The sequence below is a fragment of the Mus caroli genome, chromosome X (genome assembly GCF_900094665.2).
Source record: "Mus caroli chromosome X, CAROLI_EIJ_v1.1, whole genome shotgun sequence".
NCBI lineage: Eukaryota > Metazoa > Chordata > Mammalia > Rodentia > Muridae > Mus > Mus caroli.
Window position 1 is genome coordinate 129,865,511 of NC_034589.1, and position 18,663 is coordinate 129,884,173.

At 39.5% G+C, this 18,663-nt stretch overlaps 1 protein-coding gene and 1 pseudogene across 1 annotated transcript in view; one reads left to right on the forward strand and one right to left on the reverse strand.

Moving 5' to 3' along the window:
• Positions 1-18,663, reverse strand: part of Col4a6 (collagen type IV alpha 6 chain) — a 318,869-nt gene that overhangs the window by 185,420 nt on the left and 114,786 nt on the right. The window lies entirely within an intron of this gene.
• Positions 6,469-7,308, forward strand: LOC110286405 (annotated as a pseudogene).

Sequence of the window (18,663 nt, forward strand, 5' to 3'; positions counted from 1 at the left end):
ACTGGAAAGAGAGGCCCATTGGACTTGCAAACTTTATATGCCCCAATATAGGGGAATGCCAGGGCCAAAAGAATGGGAATGGGTGGGTAGGGATGTGGGGGGCGCTATGGGGGACTTTTGGGATAGCATTGGAAATGTAATTGAGGAAAATATGTAATAAAAAATATTAAAAATTAAAAAAAAACTCAGGTGACAGCAGATCCTCGTGAGGATATGGAGCAAAGGGAACACTCTTCCTTTGCTCGTGGGAGTGCAAATTTGTACAATCACTTTGAAAATCAATATGACGGTTCCTTTGAAAATTGGGAATTGATTTACCTTAAAACTCTGCTATGCCACTACCAAACAACACTGCATCCTAGCACAAGGATGCTTGCTCAATTATGTTCACTGAAGGTTTATTTATAAGAAAGAAACTGCAAACAACCTAGATGGTCCTCAACAGAAGATTGAATAAAGAAAACGTGGTACATTTATCCAACAAAGTTATTAGTCAGTCGTTAAAAAAAATGACACTGAAATTTTCAGGAGGTAACTCAGATTCAGAAAGACAAATATGATTTGTATTTACTTATAAGTGGATATTAGCCAATAAGTAAACAATAACCAAGTAGCAATCCATAGACCCAGAGAGGTTAGGTAAAGAAGAGGGGCTTAAAGGGGACACATGGATATCCCTAGAAGAGATAGAATATATTTTACAGGTGAACTAGAGGTATTTGGGGACCGGCATGGGGAAATCATGTGTTGGGGGAAGATGTGCTGGAGGGAGACAGTGTGGAAAGAGATGATTGGATCAGGGGGCATTTGGGAGGTGGTGTAGAAAGCTAGTGCATTGGAAACATCCTGAAATGTATGAGGGTGACCTTAGTGAGAACTCCTAGGAATGGATGATATAGTCTCAACTAGTCATCTCTTGATTCTAGGAGTGACTTGATTACATTCCATTGAGTTCTTGACCAAGGGGGTCCAATGAAAATCCCCAAAATATTCAGGTTGTTGCTAAGACAAAAAGTTGCTCTCTATAATATGAGCAGGGCCTCACTGAACATGGGAAAGTTGAGCTGGTGCTTATATGGCCCTAAGTCCTAGTTTCTTTACTACTGGAAGGTACTCTGCAGGTTACCAAAAGAGAAATGTAAACAACAACCAGCCATAAAACCCTTGTCCTACAATCTGCCCTCCCTGAAAAATACACTAGGGCAATGGTGGCACAGAACCTTTGGGAGTAGTCAACCAATTTCTGATTTGAATTAAAGCGCACGTCACCAGAAGGAACCCATAGTTTATACTGCTTATGTAACCATGAACCAGAGACTAGATAGTCAAGATTAGCCAGTCATCATCAGAGAGGCTTCCTTTGGCAGCTGGTGGGAACAAATACAGATAGCCACAGCCAGACAGGGTGTGGGAAGAGAGAAAGGGGTGGTGGGGGATGGAGGGATGGAGGAAGACAGAGACACAGAGACAAAGAGATATATTCTAAATGGAAGGTCACCATAAAACCCCATCCTTGGAGCTAAGGAAAACCCCTAGAAGAGGAGGCAGAAAGACTGTTAGAAGGGGATACCAGGAGAAAAAAGCCTTCAGAATTACTAAAAATGGCCCATATGAACTCACAGAGACCTCTGTGTATACACTATAGCTATTAGCTTAGTATTTTATGGAGCTCCTGACTGTAAAAACAAGTGGGTCTCTAACTCCTGTCCTTGGGACTATTTTCTCTCGTGGGGCTGCCATGTCCAATTTTAGTGTGATGGCTTTTATTTCATTTTTTTATATTTTATTTCATCACATTTGTTTGTTATCTGTTAGAAGCCTATTTTTTCCTAATGAGAGACAGGAAGGGAGTGAATTCAGATGGGTAGGGATGGGGGAGAAACTTGGAGGAGCAGAGGGAGGGGAAACTATACCCAGGATATGTTGTATGAAAAGAGAATCTATTTTCAATAAAAGGGGCAAAATCACAAAGTACAAATCCCAGTTCATAGCTGAACAAGACCTCAGTCTTTATTTGCCAAGAACATGAAGTTAATCTACTTCATTTTATGGCTATAATTTTAAGACAAAAATTCTTTCAGAAGTGGTTTCATTTTGCTTGCAACACGAGCAAAGCCAAACAACTTGTCACGTATGCCTGGATTGCTAAAATTAGGAGAAACATTCTAATCCCATCTCATCTGCAGAAAATAGAAACTAGACAAGTAGTCTGCTTTATTAGTAGGAACTGACTTTAAAAGTCTCTCTCTCTCTCTCTCTCTCTCTCTCTCTCTCTCTCACACACACACACACACACACACACAAATCTTAACAGAAGTGAAGTTTGATCTTCATGTCAAATATTTTGGAATTAGCCAACCCCACACAAAGAAGTGGTCCAGTATTTATGTTCTCATTCTGTGTCATGACTTTAAAACTCATCTACTTTTCTCTCTATTTCTAGGCAAAGTGACACAAAAATCTGATTTTAGAAAGTATGTCTGTGGTAAAACCCTAGTTACATCTTTTATTACTTTTTCACAAAACACAAAATACCAAATCTCATTCAAGAAAAAAAAGTAGATAATGTGGAAAGTTCTTTACCTATTTAGGAAATTGAGAGTTAAAAATATCCCCATAATGGAAACTTCTGGGCAATATGGCCTTGGTGTTTATTTCTATCAAGTTTCTAGGGAAAAATTACCAGCCCTACACAAATTCTGCCACAAACCTGACTTAAGGATTGTCCTATCTTACTGATTCAAGTATCAGTAATGCAGAGTAGTAGGTGTTTTGTTTTTTTTTTTTTAAGAACTAATTCAAGTTTTATCCTAAATGCAGTGGCAAATGGTTTCATGTTGGTGGGGAGAGTGAGTCTCTCTCTAATCTTAAAAGATCAGTTTTCCCATGCCTCACTGTGTGGAGACTACCTACGGTTTTGACTTGTCTCACTTGGTTTTCATTTACGTTTCTTCTGAGCATTTGCATCCTGTGATTCTTAGATGGGCATGTGACATGTGTGTGGTTGTGCCTACATTATTTTTTAACCTATATAGGTAAAAAGTTCACACAAACAGGTTTTAAATTTAATAATGTGTAAAAGTGAGTAATGGACCTTATGGAAAAATGCTATTTATTTAATGCATTATAGGGTGGTTTAACAATTTAAAAAAATAACCAATCAATGTAATTAATCATAGTTACAATTAGAGAAAAAAAAAGACAGGCAGAAAGAACTACATGTGACTGGCTAGAATCTATGTAGGTGCAAAAAGTAAATTTGAAGACAGATATTTATTGTCTGGTTTTGGTAAAAAAAAAAAACAAACAAACAACAAAGCAAAGCAAGAAGTAGAGGGAATTATCTTCACCCTGTTAAAAACCATGTACTGAGATAAATCATAGCTCAACCATTCATGGACCATTTCAGATTCACACCATAATAACAGTACCAGTATGAAGACTGGCATATATATCAGTGGAACAGAACATAGTCTAGAAACATGTCTACATACACATTGGCAAATGGGTTTTATTGCGATACAAAGGTAATTCAGAAACAAAAAGAGTTGACAAATGCTGTTAGAATACTGCACATCACATACAAAATAAACAAGTAATGACTTTTGACCTGCACCTTATGTTATGCATGAAGTCAATTCCAATTAGATTGTGAGCATAAAAATATAACCACCTAGTTTTAAAACTTTTAGTAGAAAAATTAGGAAAACCATCTTTGTTTTCTTATATTAGGAACAATGTTTTATATAATACTTAAAATGATATATGAGATAATCTGAGAAATTGGACAACATTCATTTTTTTTAAAAGTTAGTTGTGTAAGATCTGATCATTAATCTTTGTTATCAATTTGACTGAGCTTAGAATCATCATGGAAATAGACATCTGGGCAAATCTAAAAGGGTATTTCTAGAAAGGCTTAATTGAGGGTAAAACATACCCCACCAATGGATGCCACCATCCCATAGGCTGTGCTGGTTAGCTTTAGCTTTTTTTCCACTTTACACAAATAAATTCAGATGGGAAGAGGAGACCTCCTTTGCAGAATTCTATCAGCTGGCCTACGGGCCTGTCTATGGGGCATTTTCTTCATCCCTGAGCATGAGCAGGTGGTCCTGGGTTGCATAAGAAAGCAAGCTGAGCATGGTATATGGAGCAAGCCAGTAAGCAGCACCCTTCATTGCCTCCGCAACAGCTCCTGCCTCCAGGATCCTGTCCTGCCTGAGTTCCTGCCCTGAATTCTCTCAGTGATAGGAGGCTAAAATAAACCCCTGTCTCCCAAAGTTGCTTTTGGTAATGGTATTTATCATAGCAACAGAGAAGCAAACTAATATATCTGGGTCTTGAAGTGAATGGAAAGGAGAAAGCAAGCTAAGAAACGTTGTTCACATCGTTTTGGTTTTTTTTGTTTTTTGTTTTTTTTTCTGACTGTAGCCACAGTGTCACCAGCTAGCACATGTCTCTCTACCATACCATGACTTCCCTGTCATGGTAGACTGTACCCTTAAACTGTGAACCAAAAGTAACCCTACCTGCTCCCTTAAGTTGCTTCCTTTCCTTTCAAGCATTTGGTCACAACAACAAGAAGACACTAATAAGGAAGCATTGGAATGTAAAACTCAGGAGAATAGCAACCATAAGTAGAGTACAGGCAACATAAGGGTCAAAATAATTTTACTGAGCAAAAGAAGTTGGGAAATAAAGCATGAGCATTTTCAGTTTCCACACATTTGATTCTAAAACACTGAAAAGAGAAAGTATTTTTTTTTATTATCCCAGGATTGAGGGAAGTGTAGAGGTTTGAGGGAGGGATCAACAAGAAATGTTGGGAGTGTGAAAGCTAAGTCCGTTTCCTTGACTATGATGGTTCACTCATGGTTGTACGCATGGGTCTAAACTTGGGAAATGTATTTTACGAAGAGTATACTGTAACTGAGTATCACTGTACAAACACAACAAAGTATGTGGGTCATTCAAAGGGAAGCAAAAGCTACGCTGGTCCAACAGTGATAATGTGAGCATTAATAACGATATCTGTGGGAAATGAAATGATTACAATATTAAGGACTCCATAAGTTTATGATGATGCTCTACACACACACACACACACACACACACACACACACACACACGCACACCAGCACACAGAGTAACTCACATCCCAGTCATTTTTGGTCAATGGTATAAAATATTTTTAAATGGTCTTTTAAAAAGTAGTGGAATCAAGCATTTCTCCTGATTTTGTTCACTGAACTATAACTCAAAGTAAATCATAAAAATTAATGGAGAGAGATTTCTATAAAATGAAGTTTTCAACTATGCCTAAGAGGAGACAGAATTATAGAAACAGCATGAATGATGTAATGGAATAAGGCAATATATATCAACAGTTGCTAACATTACTGCAAGGGGAAAAGTAGGTATCACAAATATTTTGTTCATTGATAATGATGAAAGTATACAGAACTAATTCATGTGATCATCTCATGGAGAGTGGAGTCTGATTACATCTTTTTGGTTTTGTTATTGAAATGCAGAGTATTATAGGCAACCCCAAACTTCCAATTTTTTTCGATGTTTTATTTCAACTTATTCCATGTATTCATTTTATGTGTATGAGTATATGTGTGAAGGTGCCTATGGAGGACAAAGGTCATCCTGCCAAAGTTGGCCTTCTCTTTCTACCATGTTGGTGGCAGGGTATTGGGGAAATTCAACTCAGACTTGTCTTTAAGAGGTACATCATCTCACTGGCACCTATTTTTTTTTTTATTTTCCACAATTATCTTACAAAGTAATAAGTTTCCATATAGCATTTTGATACATAGTTCATTTTGATTGATTCTTGCCCATCATCTTGCTTCTGCCTTATGTTCCTATCCTCATTTTTCCACTGTAACCTTTCATGCCCCAGTATTCCACTCTCTACTTAATTACACTGTCTTTGACACTCCACTGCCTTACGGCATCCTTTCTGGGTTCCTGAACTTTACCTACATTTGCTCACCTAGATAGACATATATAACAGCTACTATGCTCTGCATTTGAGAAGGAACATATGCCCTTTGTGTCTGAACTACCTCAATTCTTCGCTGGTATCTTATCCATTTCCTTCCACATTTTATAATTCCATTTTTCCTTATACCTGAATATAACTCAATTGTATATTTATATTATGTTTTACTTTTATGTGGTCTCATTTATTAGCTATTATGTTTGGATAGAGCAGCCATAAACATCCATGAGAAAATATCTCTGCAGTGTGAAGTTGTGTCAGTCATACAGAAATGTGTCCAGAACTGACAGTTGTGGTTTGGATCTTTTGAGAAGCTTCCACAGATTTCTATGGTGTCTGTATGAGTTTATAACACTACAATGGTATATAAAGATTCTTTACAATGTGGGGCTGGGGAATTCATATGGAGGTCAGAGAGATAGCAGGTATGAGTGGAAGCAACAGAAGGAGTCATGGCTGCCAAAGTGCTTGAGTGTATCAGAAAGTTCAGCCTCGCGTTAGCAGTTGCAGGAGGCTTGGTGAACTGTGCTTTATGTAATGTGGATGCTTGACACAGAGCTGTCATTTTTGACTGATTACGTGGAGTACAGGACATTGTGGTAGGAGAAGGGCCTGACTTTCTCATCCCTTGGGTACAAAAGCCAATTATCTTTGACTGCTGCTCTCGACCACAGAGTGTGCTGGTTGTCACTGGAAGCAAAGAGTTACAGAATGTCAACATCACAGTGCGCATCCTCTTCTGGCTGGTGGCCAGCCAGCTTCCTCATATCCACACCAACATTGGCGAGGACTATGATGAGCGGGTGCTGCCATCTATCACCACAGAGATCTTCAAGTCGCTGGTGGCTCAATTCGATGCTGGAGAGTTGGTTACCCAGCGAAAACTGGTCTCCAGGCATGTGAATGATGACCTCACAGAGCGAGCAGCAACATTTGGGCTCATCCTAGATGACATATACCTGACACATCTGACCTTCAGGAAGGAGTTCACAGAGACAGTAGAAGTCAAACGAGTGGCTCAGCAGAAAGCAGAGAGAGCCAGATTTGCGATGGAAAAGGCTGAGCAGCAGCATAAGGCAGCCATCATCTCCACTGAGGGTGACTCCAAGAAAGCTGAACTGATTGTCAACTTGCTTGTCACAGCAGGTGCTGGCCTGATCAAGCTGAGAAGGCTGGAAGCTGCTGAGGACATTGCATACCAGCTCTCCCACAGTCCGCAGTCCACAATTTCTGTTACTCCAGCTTCCCCAGTGAGGCCAATCTGGTCACTGCCATGGCCTCCATCATTCTAAATGCTGTCTTCCTTCTGTCCACCCCAGAAATCACTGTGAAATTCAATGACTGGATTAAAGTGAAGGGCATAAATGTAAAATCACTACAGATCTCTTAACAAAAAAAGATTCTTCTTTCCCCAGGTTCACTCTAGCAAACTTTTTTGGGGGTGGGTGGGGGGGATAAAAACTGATGGACAGAGAGTGAATTTTAACCCAGTTTGAATTTACATTTCTCTAAAGCTATTAATAGTGAATGCTTTTGACTCTTCAAAGATGCAGCCTGTTGCTATTGCCCTTGCTGACCAGCAAAGGTGAGTTAAGTCCCTACTGCTGTAAACATCATGCACTTCACACAGTCCAGAGTTTCCTGGCATGGTACCAACCTGAAATGGCTTCTTCCTGAAGATAAGCTTTCATGGTACCAGGAGGCACCATGCAAGCTTACAAAGGAGAAAGACAACCAGCAGTCTAATCCAACTATGAAGCCTACGAACTACAACTATGACCAGCCTGGTATGATAACCCTAAGGGTACAATAGTGCCACTCAGACTTTGGTGATAACCAACAGCTCTCTAAATTGAATTTAAGACCCTATTAAAAATGGGGCACAGAGCTAAACAAAGAATTCTTAACTGAGGAATATCGAATGGCCAAGAAGCACCTAAAAAATGTTCAACATTCTTAATCATCAGGGAAATGTAAATCAAAACAACTCTGAGATTCCACCTCACACCTGTCAGAATGGCTAAGATCAAAAATTCAGGTGACAGCAGATGCTGGCGAGGATGTGGAGAAAGGGGAACACTCCTTCACTGCTGGTGGGATTGCAAGCTGGTATAACCACTCTGGAAATCAATCTGGAGGATACTCAGAAAACTGAAAATAGTACTTCCTGAGGACCCAGCTATATACCACTCCTGGAGATATACCCAAAAGATGCTCCAACATATAACAAGGACACATGCTCCACTATGTTCATAGCAGCCCTATTTATAATAGCCAGAGGCTGGAAACTACCCAGATGTCTTTCAACAGAGGAATGGATACAGAAAATGTGGTACATTTACACAATGGAGTACTACTCAGCTATTAAAAACAATGATTTCATGAAGTTCACAGGCAAATGGATGGAACTAGAGAATATCATCCTCAGTGAGGTAACCCAATCACAAAAGAACACACATAGTATGCACTCACTGATTAGTGGATATTAGCCCAGAAGCTCAGAATACCCAAGATACAATTCAGAGATCACATGAAGCTCTAGAAGAAGGAAGACCAAAGTGTTGATGCCTTGGTCCTTCTTAGAAGGGGGAACAAAATTCTCATGAGAGGAAATATGGAGATGAAGTGTGGAGCAGAGACTGAAGTAAAGGCCATCCAGAGACTGCCCCACCTGGGGAATCCATCCCATATACAGTCACCAAACCCGGACTCTATTGTGGATTCCAGAAAGTGCTTGCTGAAAGGAGCCTGATATAGCTGTCTCCTGAGAAGCTCTGCCAGAACCTGACAAAATCAGAGGCAGGTGCTCACAGTCATCCATTGGACAGAGCACAGAGTCCCCAGTGAAGGAGCTAGAGAAAGTACCCAAGGAGTTGAAGGAGTTTCCAGCCCCATAGGAGGAACAACAATATGAATTAACCAGAACCCCCAGAGCTCTCAGGGACTAAACCACCAACCAAAGAGTGCACATGGAGAGACCCATTGCTCCAGCCAAATATGTATCAGAGGGTGTATTGGCTAGTTTTGTGTCAACTTGACACAGCTGGAGTTATCACAGAAAAAGGAGCTTCAGTTGAGGAAATGCCTCCATGAGATCCAACTGTAAGGCATTTTCTCAATTAGTGATCAAGGGAGAAAGGCCCCTGTGGGTGGTGCCATCTCTGGGCTAGTAGTCTTGGGTTCTATAAGAGAGCAGGCTGAGCAAGCCAGGGGAGGCAAGCCAGTAAAGAACATCCCTCCATGACCTCTGCATCAACTCCTGCTTCCTGACCTGCTTGAGTTCCAGTCCTGACTTTCTTGGTGATAAACAGCAGTATGGAACTGTAAGCTGAATAAACCCTTTCCTCCCCAACTTGCTTCTTGGTCATGATGTTTGTGCAGGAATAGAAACCCTGACTAAGACAGAGGGTTAGGCATCAATGGAAGGAGAGGCCCTGGGTCCTATGAAGGCTTGATGTTCCAGTGTAGGGGTATGCCAGGGTGGGAGGTAGGAGTGAGTGGATGAGTGGGTGTGCACACTCATAGAAGCAGGGGGAGGGGGTGGGATAGGGAATTTCTGGAGGGGAAACCTGGAAAGGGGATAACATTTGAAATATAAATAAAGAAAATATCCAATAAAAGAAAAGAAAAAGTATTAGGCTTGTGTGGGTTACATGACAGGTACATGTGTGTTTTGGCATACATGTTAGAGGTCAGAGAGCAATTTTGGGAGTCAGTTCTCTCCTTCCACCTTATTGAGGCTGTGTCACTCTTGTTTCTACAGATGGGCTGTAAACTCTAGGCCCACGAGCTTCGAGACTATTCTCCTGTTTATGCCTCCTGTCTTCCCTTGGGAGTAGTAGATTATAGACGCTTTCCAGTGAGCCCTGCTTGTTAAACCTGGGATCAGGTCATCAGGCTTGTACAGAAAGCATTTTTGCTCACTGAGTATTCTCTCATTGGTCCACCAACCATATTTTGGAAGCAAATTTTCTTTTTCAGGAAATTCTTCAAGCATTGAATGTGGTCTACCCACACAACCGAGAGTAGTCTGCTTTAGTCAACTCTAATTTCAATGTTCATTCTTCTGAAGAATCCATCTCTTGACAGTAACATCTAGATGGATGTTTAGCTAAGCATCTGTAAACCTACTCAAGTGAACACATAAAACTACCCACCACCATGGTTAATATCCATTAATATGCTAGAACAGAAACCACCTGTGGACTGCCTAGGTCTGTGTGTCTTCTATGAGTAAACTCAAGGGCTCAAGGTGGGGGGAGGTGAGATATAAAGTAAGGCCAGATGGAAGGAATTGAGGTATGGGAGGAACTTATTTTCAGATTTTCCCCTGATCTTCTAATCATCTTTAAAAATAACGGACCACTGTCCATTCAGAGGAAATAAACGTGAGCTGACATTTCTTGAACTAGTCCCTGATTTATTATCAACTGTCTGAGTAACTACAGGCAACTGGCTTTGCATTTATTGATTTCTGCATTAGCAATATCAATAGGAAGTCTCTGGAATTCTTTAAGACTAGTGTGGTCTAAAAGACTGAAGTGATCTCAGTTCAAATTCTGCTTCTGACAAAGACTAGTTCTGAGAAAGTTCCTACAGCTCCAAACTCCTCACAATGGGACTGTTCCAAAAATCACATAAGACAAGTTGTGTGCACAGAGTGCCACAGATGTTAACACTAGGGAAACATCTGTACAGGCAGAAAGTTAATCTCTCTTAGAAAAACATAACTTCCAACAGAGACTAATCATAAGCAGGAAACAGAAAAGATCCATTTAAGAGTCTTGCACTGCTTTTGTTATGGTGGAATTTCATTTCATTTGGAGAGAATATTTATGATCATTTGATATTCTTTCAGGTTTAGATGAAGTCCCTTGGCTCTTTAATTCCCCCGAGGCACTGGTGGCTTGTGGTATGTGGGAAACAAGTTCATTCCAAGTCATGGGAAATTTCTGCAGCATCAGAGAGAGGGTGACACTTTTCCTATGTGAATACCAGGAAGATGTGGTTATCTTATTAAAGCTTCACAAGAAAGTTAGCACAGAGAGGTATTGAAAGTCATGATTTATATTTGCAAATAAGGAAACTGAGTCACAAAGGGTGGGTGAGCTAAACTGTCTAGGAATATGTAGTTACTAAACCCCGAGGTAGATTTTACTTATATGTCTGTTTAGAACATGTGATGTTCACCAGCAATCTGCATAGCCTCTTCTTGAACAGTAAGTGTATTCCTTTCTCTTCAAAAAATAGCCACATGGGCATTTGAGCTGTTAAAGGATTTTGTCATTGGAAAACTATTGTGTATGTGATATATATGTGCATACATATAAGTACATAGACACACACACAGTCCAATAATTTTAAAAAAATTAAGGGGTTGGACTGGTTATTGGTTGGCCATCCCCTAGTCTCTGCTCCATTCCCTGTCCTTACATTTCTTGTAGACAGGATAAATTTTGGGTAGAAGAGTTTGTGGATGGGTTGGTGTCCCTATCGCTCCCCTGGGATTCTTGCCTGGCTACAGGAGGTGGCCTCTTCAGGTTCCACATCCTCAATGCTTTCAGTCCCAGCTAAGGTCACCACAATTGATTCTTGGGTGCTTCCCTTATCCCAGGTCTCTGTCATGTCCTGGAGATGCTCCCAACCTGCCCATCCTGGTCAGTTGCAGATTTCTATTCATTCTCATGGTCATCCGGCAATCTTTTCTGTTCCTCCCCACACCTGATCCGGAACTCCCCCACTCCCTTCCCCATCTCCTCTCACACCCATTCCCTCCCTCCATCTGCCTCTTATGACTATTTTATTGCCCCTTCTAAGTCAGATTCAAACATCTTCACTTGTGCCTTTCTTCTTGTTTAACTTTTTAAACAAGAAGTGACATATATTTTATATATTTTATGGAGTGTGACATATATTTTATGGAATATCCACATATAAGTGAGTACATGCATTTCCTTCCCCATGGGAAAGCACCAATCCCTGACACTATTAATGATAATCAGTTATGCTTGTAGACAGGAGTATAGCATGGCTGTCCTCTGAGAGGCCCCACCCACTAGCTGACTCACACAGATGCAGACACCCACAGGAAAACAGTGGATTGATTGAGCTTGGAGATTCTTAGATTCTTATGGAAGAATAGGAGGAAGGATTCCACCCTGAAGGGCACAGGAATTCCACAGGAAGACCAACAGAGTCAACTAACCTGGACCCTTGGGGCTCTCAGAGACCTAACCCTCAACCAAAGATCATACATGGGCTGGACCTAGGCCTCCCTGCACATATGTAGCAGATGAGCAGCTTGGTCTTCACGTGGGTCCTGAACAACTGAAATGGGGGCTAAAAGCTGTAGCCTGTATGTGGAATATCTTTTTCTAGCTGGGATGCCTTGACTGGCCTCAGTGGGAGAGGAAGTGCCTAGTTTCTCAATTACTTAAAGTACCAGGGTGGTGGGAAACCCAGGGGACTCCACCTGCTCAGAGGAGAAGGGGAGGGGCGATAGAGGGTGGGGGAAGAATTGTGGGAGGGGTGACTGTAAGGGGGCAGTGAGAGGGGTATACAAAGAACAAGATTAATTAATTAATGTAAAAAATTAAGGGATTAAAGAACCAGAATAGATAGTTTTTTAAAAAAATTCAAATTACCTTCTGAGTTCTGGGATAGTTGGGGCAAGGATAAGTAGAAAAATCACTAAGACAGCTGTAACTCTACTTAACTGGACTCTTTGACTACATATAGTATTTTAGATGAGGCTTTGCCATGTATTTATTGCTTACAGTACATCAGGCAATTGTGTGTCCCTCTAGGCATGGGACCATATACTACCCCAAATGAGAAGGCTGAGAGGTCATAACGTTCCTTCCTTCCTTCCTTCCTTCCTTCCTTCCTTCCTTCCTACCTACCTACTTTTTAAATCATAAATTTACTTTCTCTCCATTTCCTATACTCTGGTTTGAACATACAGTTTTCCAAAAGAGGATGATATAGGAAGTTTCAAATCCAGGGTTCAACTCAAAGCTCAGAGCTCTTGTTTCCAAGCAATTGAGAGTGTGTTCTGAGAAGTGTGGCAGTTCCCCAGCAAACTACTCATAGAATGATGATGCAATCCAGCAATTCCACTGCTAAGTGCATGTGCCCAAAGAACTGGAAACAAGTGTCTAGGCAAAATGTTATAAAGACAAAACCCAGAGAAATTTTATTCATGAGAACTCCAAGGTGGAAACAGCCCAACTGCCTTTCAATTGCTGGATGAAATCTTTAATGTACTATAACCTCAAAAAATAGTACTCATCCATAAAAAGAATGGTATGTGTTATAACATGGAATAACTGTGAAGCCATTATATTAAACGAAAGGAGCCTGACATAATAGCCATGGGTTCTACTGTGTAATTTTTGTTGTTGTTGTTAACCTTACACAAATTAGGATCATGGTAGAGGAAGAAGCCTCAATTGAGAAAATGCCTACATAAGGTTGGCCTATAGGCAAGTCTGTGAAGCATTTCTTTGATTGATGATTAACGATTAATGGGGAGGGCCAAACCCCAGCCCATTGGTGGTGGTGCTATCTCTAGGCAGGCAGTCCTGGGAGGTATAAGAAAAACAGCTGAATGTGAGCCTTAGTAGCTCTTCTGTTTTCTTTCCTGCCTCCAGGATCCTGCCTTGTGTTCCTGCCCTGGAACATGTAAGCCATACAAACTATTACTTTTACTGTTTAATAATAGCAATATTGCTATTACTATTACGGTTACATGGCCTTTACCACAGCAGTAGAAAGCAAATGAAGATATATAGCTGAGTGAAATATTCAGTATTGATGAATTCATAAAGATATTTGATCATAAGTTGATGTGTCAAGGAGGGAGAGGTAATGGGGAGTGGCTGTTTAATGGCTTCCTATTTTGGAAGATAAAATGTTCTAGAATTATATAATGGAAACATATGGAAATAGTGTAACTATTCTTAATGTAGTGAATTATACTGTTTAAATTGTTCAAATGTTTGAATACTTGGTTCCCAGGTGGTCGCTGTGGGAAGGTTCAGATGTATGGCCTTAATGGAGGGGTTATGCTGCTGATGGATAAGCTTTGAGGTTTCAAAAGGTTCATGCCATTTCAGGTTAGTTCTCTCTGCCTACTGCTTAGATTATAAAATGTAAGCTTGCGTTTGTTCCTGTCATCATGCCTTCATTGTACGGTCATGAACTCTAACCCTCTGAAACTGTAATCCCGATTAAATACCTTTTGGTTATAAAAAATTTATAAAAATAAAATTGCTCAAATGGTATTTTTATTATAATAGAACTAAATCAAGGAAGTAATTAATTAGGTCATTGGTCTCCGATTTTCCCTATGCCTAATGGTTATGCTTCTAAAAACTTTACAAGTGTCTCTCCTTGGCTGGTCCATAAAGACTTCGAGTTCCTTTTGTTCTTTCTGTCTTAATCTATGGTCCCTTCCCTATTCTTCTTTAGACCAAGAGTTTGTGATTCCTGAATATCACCATCCTTCACAGTCTACCTTGCTCATCCAGACTCCACTGATTATTTGTTTCTTGAATTAAGAGATCTAAGGCCAGATGTGATGGAACAAGCCTATAATCTCATCACTTGGCAAGCTAAGAGGATCATGAGTTTGAGACAAAAACGAAATCCAGAACAATGAAAGTCAGGCCCACTTTGACTGTATCTTTTACTGTAACATCTCAGTTTCCTATAGCACTTAGGTGATGTTCAATGAGTTGACACACACACACACACACACACACACTGGGAGGGGGATGAGAGAGATCTGCACAATAATTCTATGCTTAGTTTATTGAGGAACTCTTATGTTTCTCCTTTTATTATGGAAAGGGTTCATTAGCCCTATTTCTTTGGTTACATATTCTGCAATGGCATTTCATGTTTATTTTATTTCTTTCAATCTTCTCTCCATGTGATGTCACATAATATATTCCCAATAAATATGTTTGGTAAAAGATCTACAAATTAACATAATGGGCTCCCATTCTATTGTATACATGTAAAATAGGACTGTACAGTATAGTACTTCATCAGGAAAGAAATATCATAGTATGTCTTCAGTTTCCAATCAATTAAAATCAGATGATCTCCTGCTAGTGCAGCTAGGAACAAACAGGCATCTTCTTAGAGGAGGTAAAAGTCTATATTTTGAATCAAAACAGATATGGGAGTAAACTTCAGGGTTTATAAGCTCTCTGGAATTTAATTTTTTCACTTCGGAACATCAGGCTATGAGTGATAATGCTAATACTTATTGCTTTCTCCTAAATATCTACAGTTTAGAAATATTTCTCTTGAGCTATTAACAATGCTATGACAACCCAACGATGTATATCATAACAATATAAATTACAAGAAAATGCAGGCCGATGCTGTAACACTGTAATTATGACCTTATATCTCCAATTAGCTGTCCCAACCAGATTCCTTTTAGAATGGCTCTGGCATTCATAACCCTAAGAACAAAAATGGGACTTGAAAGAAGGGTTAGGTTGCATCCTGGCAGATGTACAAGGGATCTGCTGGTGGCTTTCCAGCTGATAATAGAAAAAAATCAGTGGACAGGAATGAGATGGCATTCCCAGTGTTTAACCATAAAAATAAGCCTTTTAATTCTCTAAGCCCTGTGGATCTCTTGGACACATGGTTAGTCATCAATTTACTTTGGACATTTGATTGCTCATGCATGCCAAGAGAGCTGTCCACATTTCAATAGACTGACTCATGCCTGGGCCCTGGCATTGGAGGCTGAAGAGTGCAGTTCCATGAGGTGGAAAGAATAAGTGGAGTCAGAACAAGAAACAGCCTTGGGAATCAAGATCTGTGATCTTTGTAAAGAATTAACAGTGTACACATGTAGTAGGAATCTAAGCTCCTTGTCACTGTAACTGGAGAGGTTAGAGAAGCATTGGGAGAGAGTCCCATATGAGGGCCCAATGCACTGTTGGCACACAACTGACTGCTCTAGTAATGCCCAAACTCTACTTGTAGGATTATTTTCTTAAAGTTTGATAGAATGGTTTGTCTACTCTGTTGGGCAGACTATCTCTAGCTCTAACTACTTTATACTGTGGTTTCGAAATCCATGGTTCAAAATGAGATTGCACTATAGTTAACAGCCTTTGTAACAGTTTTACTTGCTCTAGTTCTTAAAATTTGTTTCAAAGATGCGCACTAATATGAACACTAGGTCTGAACACAGCCAAAAGTTTAGATGAATTTTATGTATCTAAAATTTATTTTTTAAAAAAGGTAACGAAGAGATGATTTTATTGCCAGGCTGACCATTACAAGAAAGGAGAGTTCACAGCAACCAGTCTGCTTCACTCATGGGTTTGAAAATGGGGACCTCTAATATTCCGCTTACATTCAATTTCCCCTGTGGCCAAACACCCGACCCTTCCCCACCAAAACATTCTGGCAACCAGATTTATAAATTGCCACTTCTGACTGAGAGTGTGTACGTTTGTAGATAAGAGCTAAAAAGGCTTTCAGGAAAACTAGGAGTGGACAATAGAATATTCCAGAAAATGGCAGGAGCCTGGAGCATCCGCTCTCTGTAGTTTCTGACTAAATTAGTCCTACTAGTTTCAGAATTCTATAAACATTCCTGCTAAAAAAAACCAATTATGTATAACAAGCACTCTCTCTCTCTCTCTTTCCCTCTCTCTGGTATTTGACTCTTCCCAGAGTCATTACTCTCAGAAATTCAGTTCTTAGACCAGTTAAAGCCCCAGCCTTCCAGAATTTGAAAACAACCTGTAGTAGGAGCCAAATCCTGTTCTTCTGCATACTCACAGATAACTCTCTAACCAGACTTTCCAGTATAAATGTATAAGCTTCCCTTCTTCAGAGAGTAAGTGAGATAATTAGGAAATGAATAGATGTTGATCTCAGCCCTTAAATTCTGTAGCCTGGGATTCAGATGTCATCACGTATTTCAATGCCTCTGTCCTCAACTGCTCTTTCTGACCTGCTTTCTACCCACTCGGCCTTCTTTTCATCATTTGCCTTCTGACCCCAATACGTACTTTCCCTGCTTGGTATTGCTGTGGATTTGATTATTGTGACTGCTGCTCTATCTGATTTCCTCCTCAGTAATTATTGCAACTCTTTCTCTTGCTATGATACAGTTCATGGCCCCATACCAAAACCCTACTCAGATTTCCAAACTTATGCACAAGACCCTGGTCTCTGCTTAAATTGCATCTCTAAATGGTATAGTGATTATGACTGGAATTCTTTTTATATTTTTCAAATAGTCGTGTAATGCTATACTTCCAAACTAATTTATCCATCCATCCATTCATTTATTCCACAGTGAATGATTTTATGGTCATTTATATACAAAGATTATACACATAAAGCTATTATCTAGAGTGGCAATGGGAGAGTTCAATAGAACTGTCTGTGCTGATAGAAATGCTCTGTAAGTATGATGTTCAATTAACTAGCTAATCACTACCACTTCTGGCCATTAAACACCTGAAATGTGACTAGTGCAACTGGGAGACTATATTTACAGTTTAAATATTTTGGTGGTACTAGGAATTAAACCCAAGTCTTTGTGAATGTTAGGCAAGTATTCTATCATTGAGCTACATCTCCAACTCTGTCTATTTTTTATTTTGAATTGATTTTTGTGCAGGGCAAGGGTAATATTTTTTCATTTTTCTACATGTATGCATCCATTTTCCCTAGAATCACATGTTAAAGAGGCTGTCTTTATCTTTTCTGTCTTTTTGTCATCACTGTCTAAAGTCAAGTGGCTGTGATTATATGCTTTATTTAGGAGTCTTCCATCTTATTATACTTGTGCTTTGTTGTTGTTGTTGTTTGTCAAACCATGGTGGTTTTGTTGCTATGGGTATGTAGTTTGATATCAGGTATAATGATTCCTCTAGCATTGTTCTTTTTGATCAAGATTGCATTGGGTATTCAATACTGTGACTTCACAAGAATTTTAGGATCATCTTGTGCTATTACTTCATTTTTCAGTTGATGTTTATTCATTGTGCATAGTACCTAGCTCCATAAGGATATTTAAAACACATATATAATGTATTTTGATAACATTCTTCTTCACTTACCAACACTTTCTTTTTCTAACCATCATTAGTCTCCTTTAAATTCCTATTATGTAACCTCATCCCTTCCTATAACTTTAATCTTCTAAGTTTCCCCTTATCTATCTATGTATCTATCTATGTATCTATCTATGTATCTATCTATGTATCTATCTATTTATCTATCTATCTATCTATCTAATAGTATATTATTTATATAACCATATATAGAGAAAAATATAATGTATACAAAGCATTTTACCCAACAACTTTCCAATCCTTTGTTTCCCTGTAACTTTGGTTCTTGATAAGTTAGCTATTGAGAATAGTGCTGTGGTAAACATTGATGTTCACGTATGTCTGTGATATGGCGAATTGGAGTCTTTTGAGAATATGCCAAGGAGTCAAGGTAGGATTATAGATATATTTTGAGTCTTTTTGTTTTTTGAGGAAACTCCATAATGATTCCCATGGTGGTTGGACTAGTCTATATTCTAACTCATAGGGTTTTACACCTATGTAAGCCTTTATTTAACGACTATCATTCTAACTGTGACA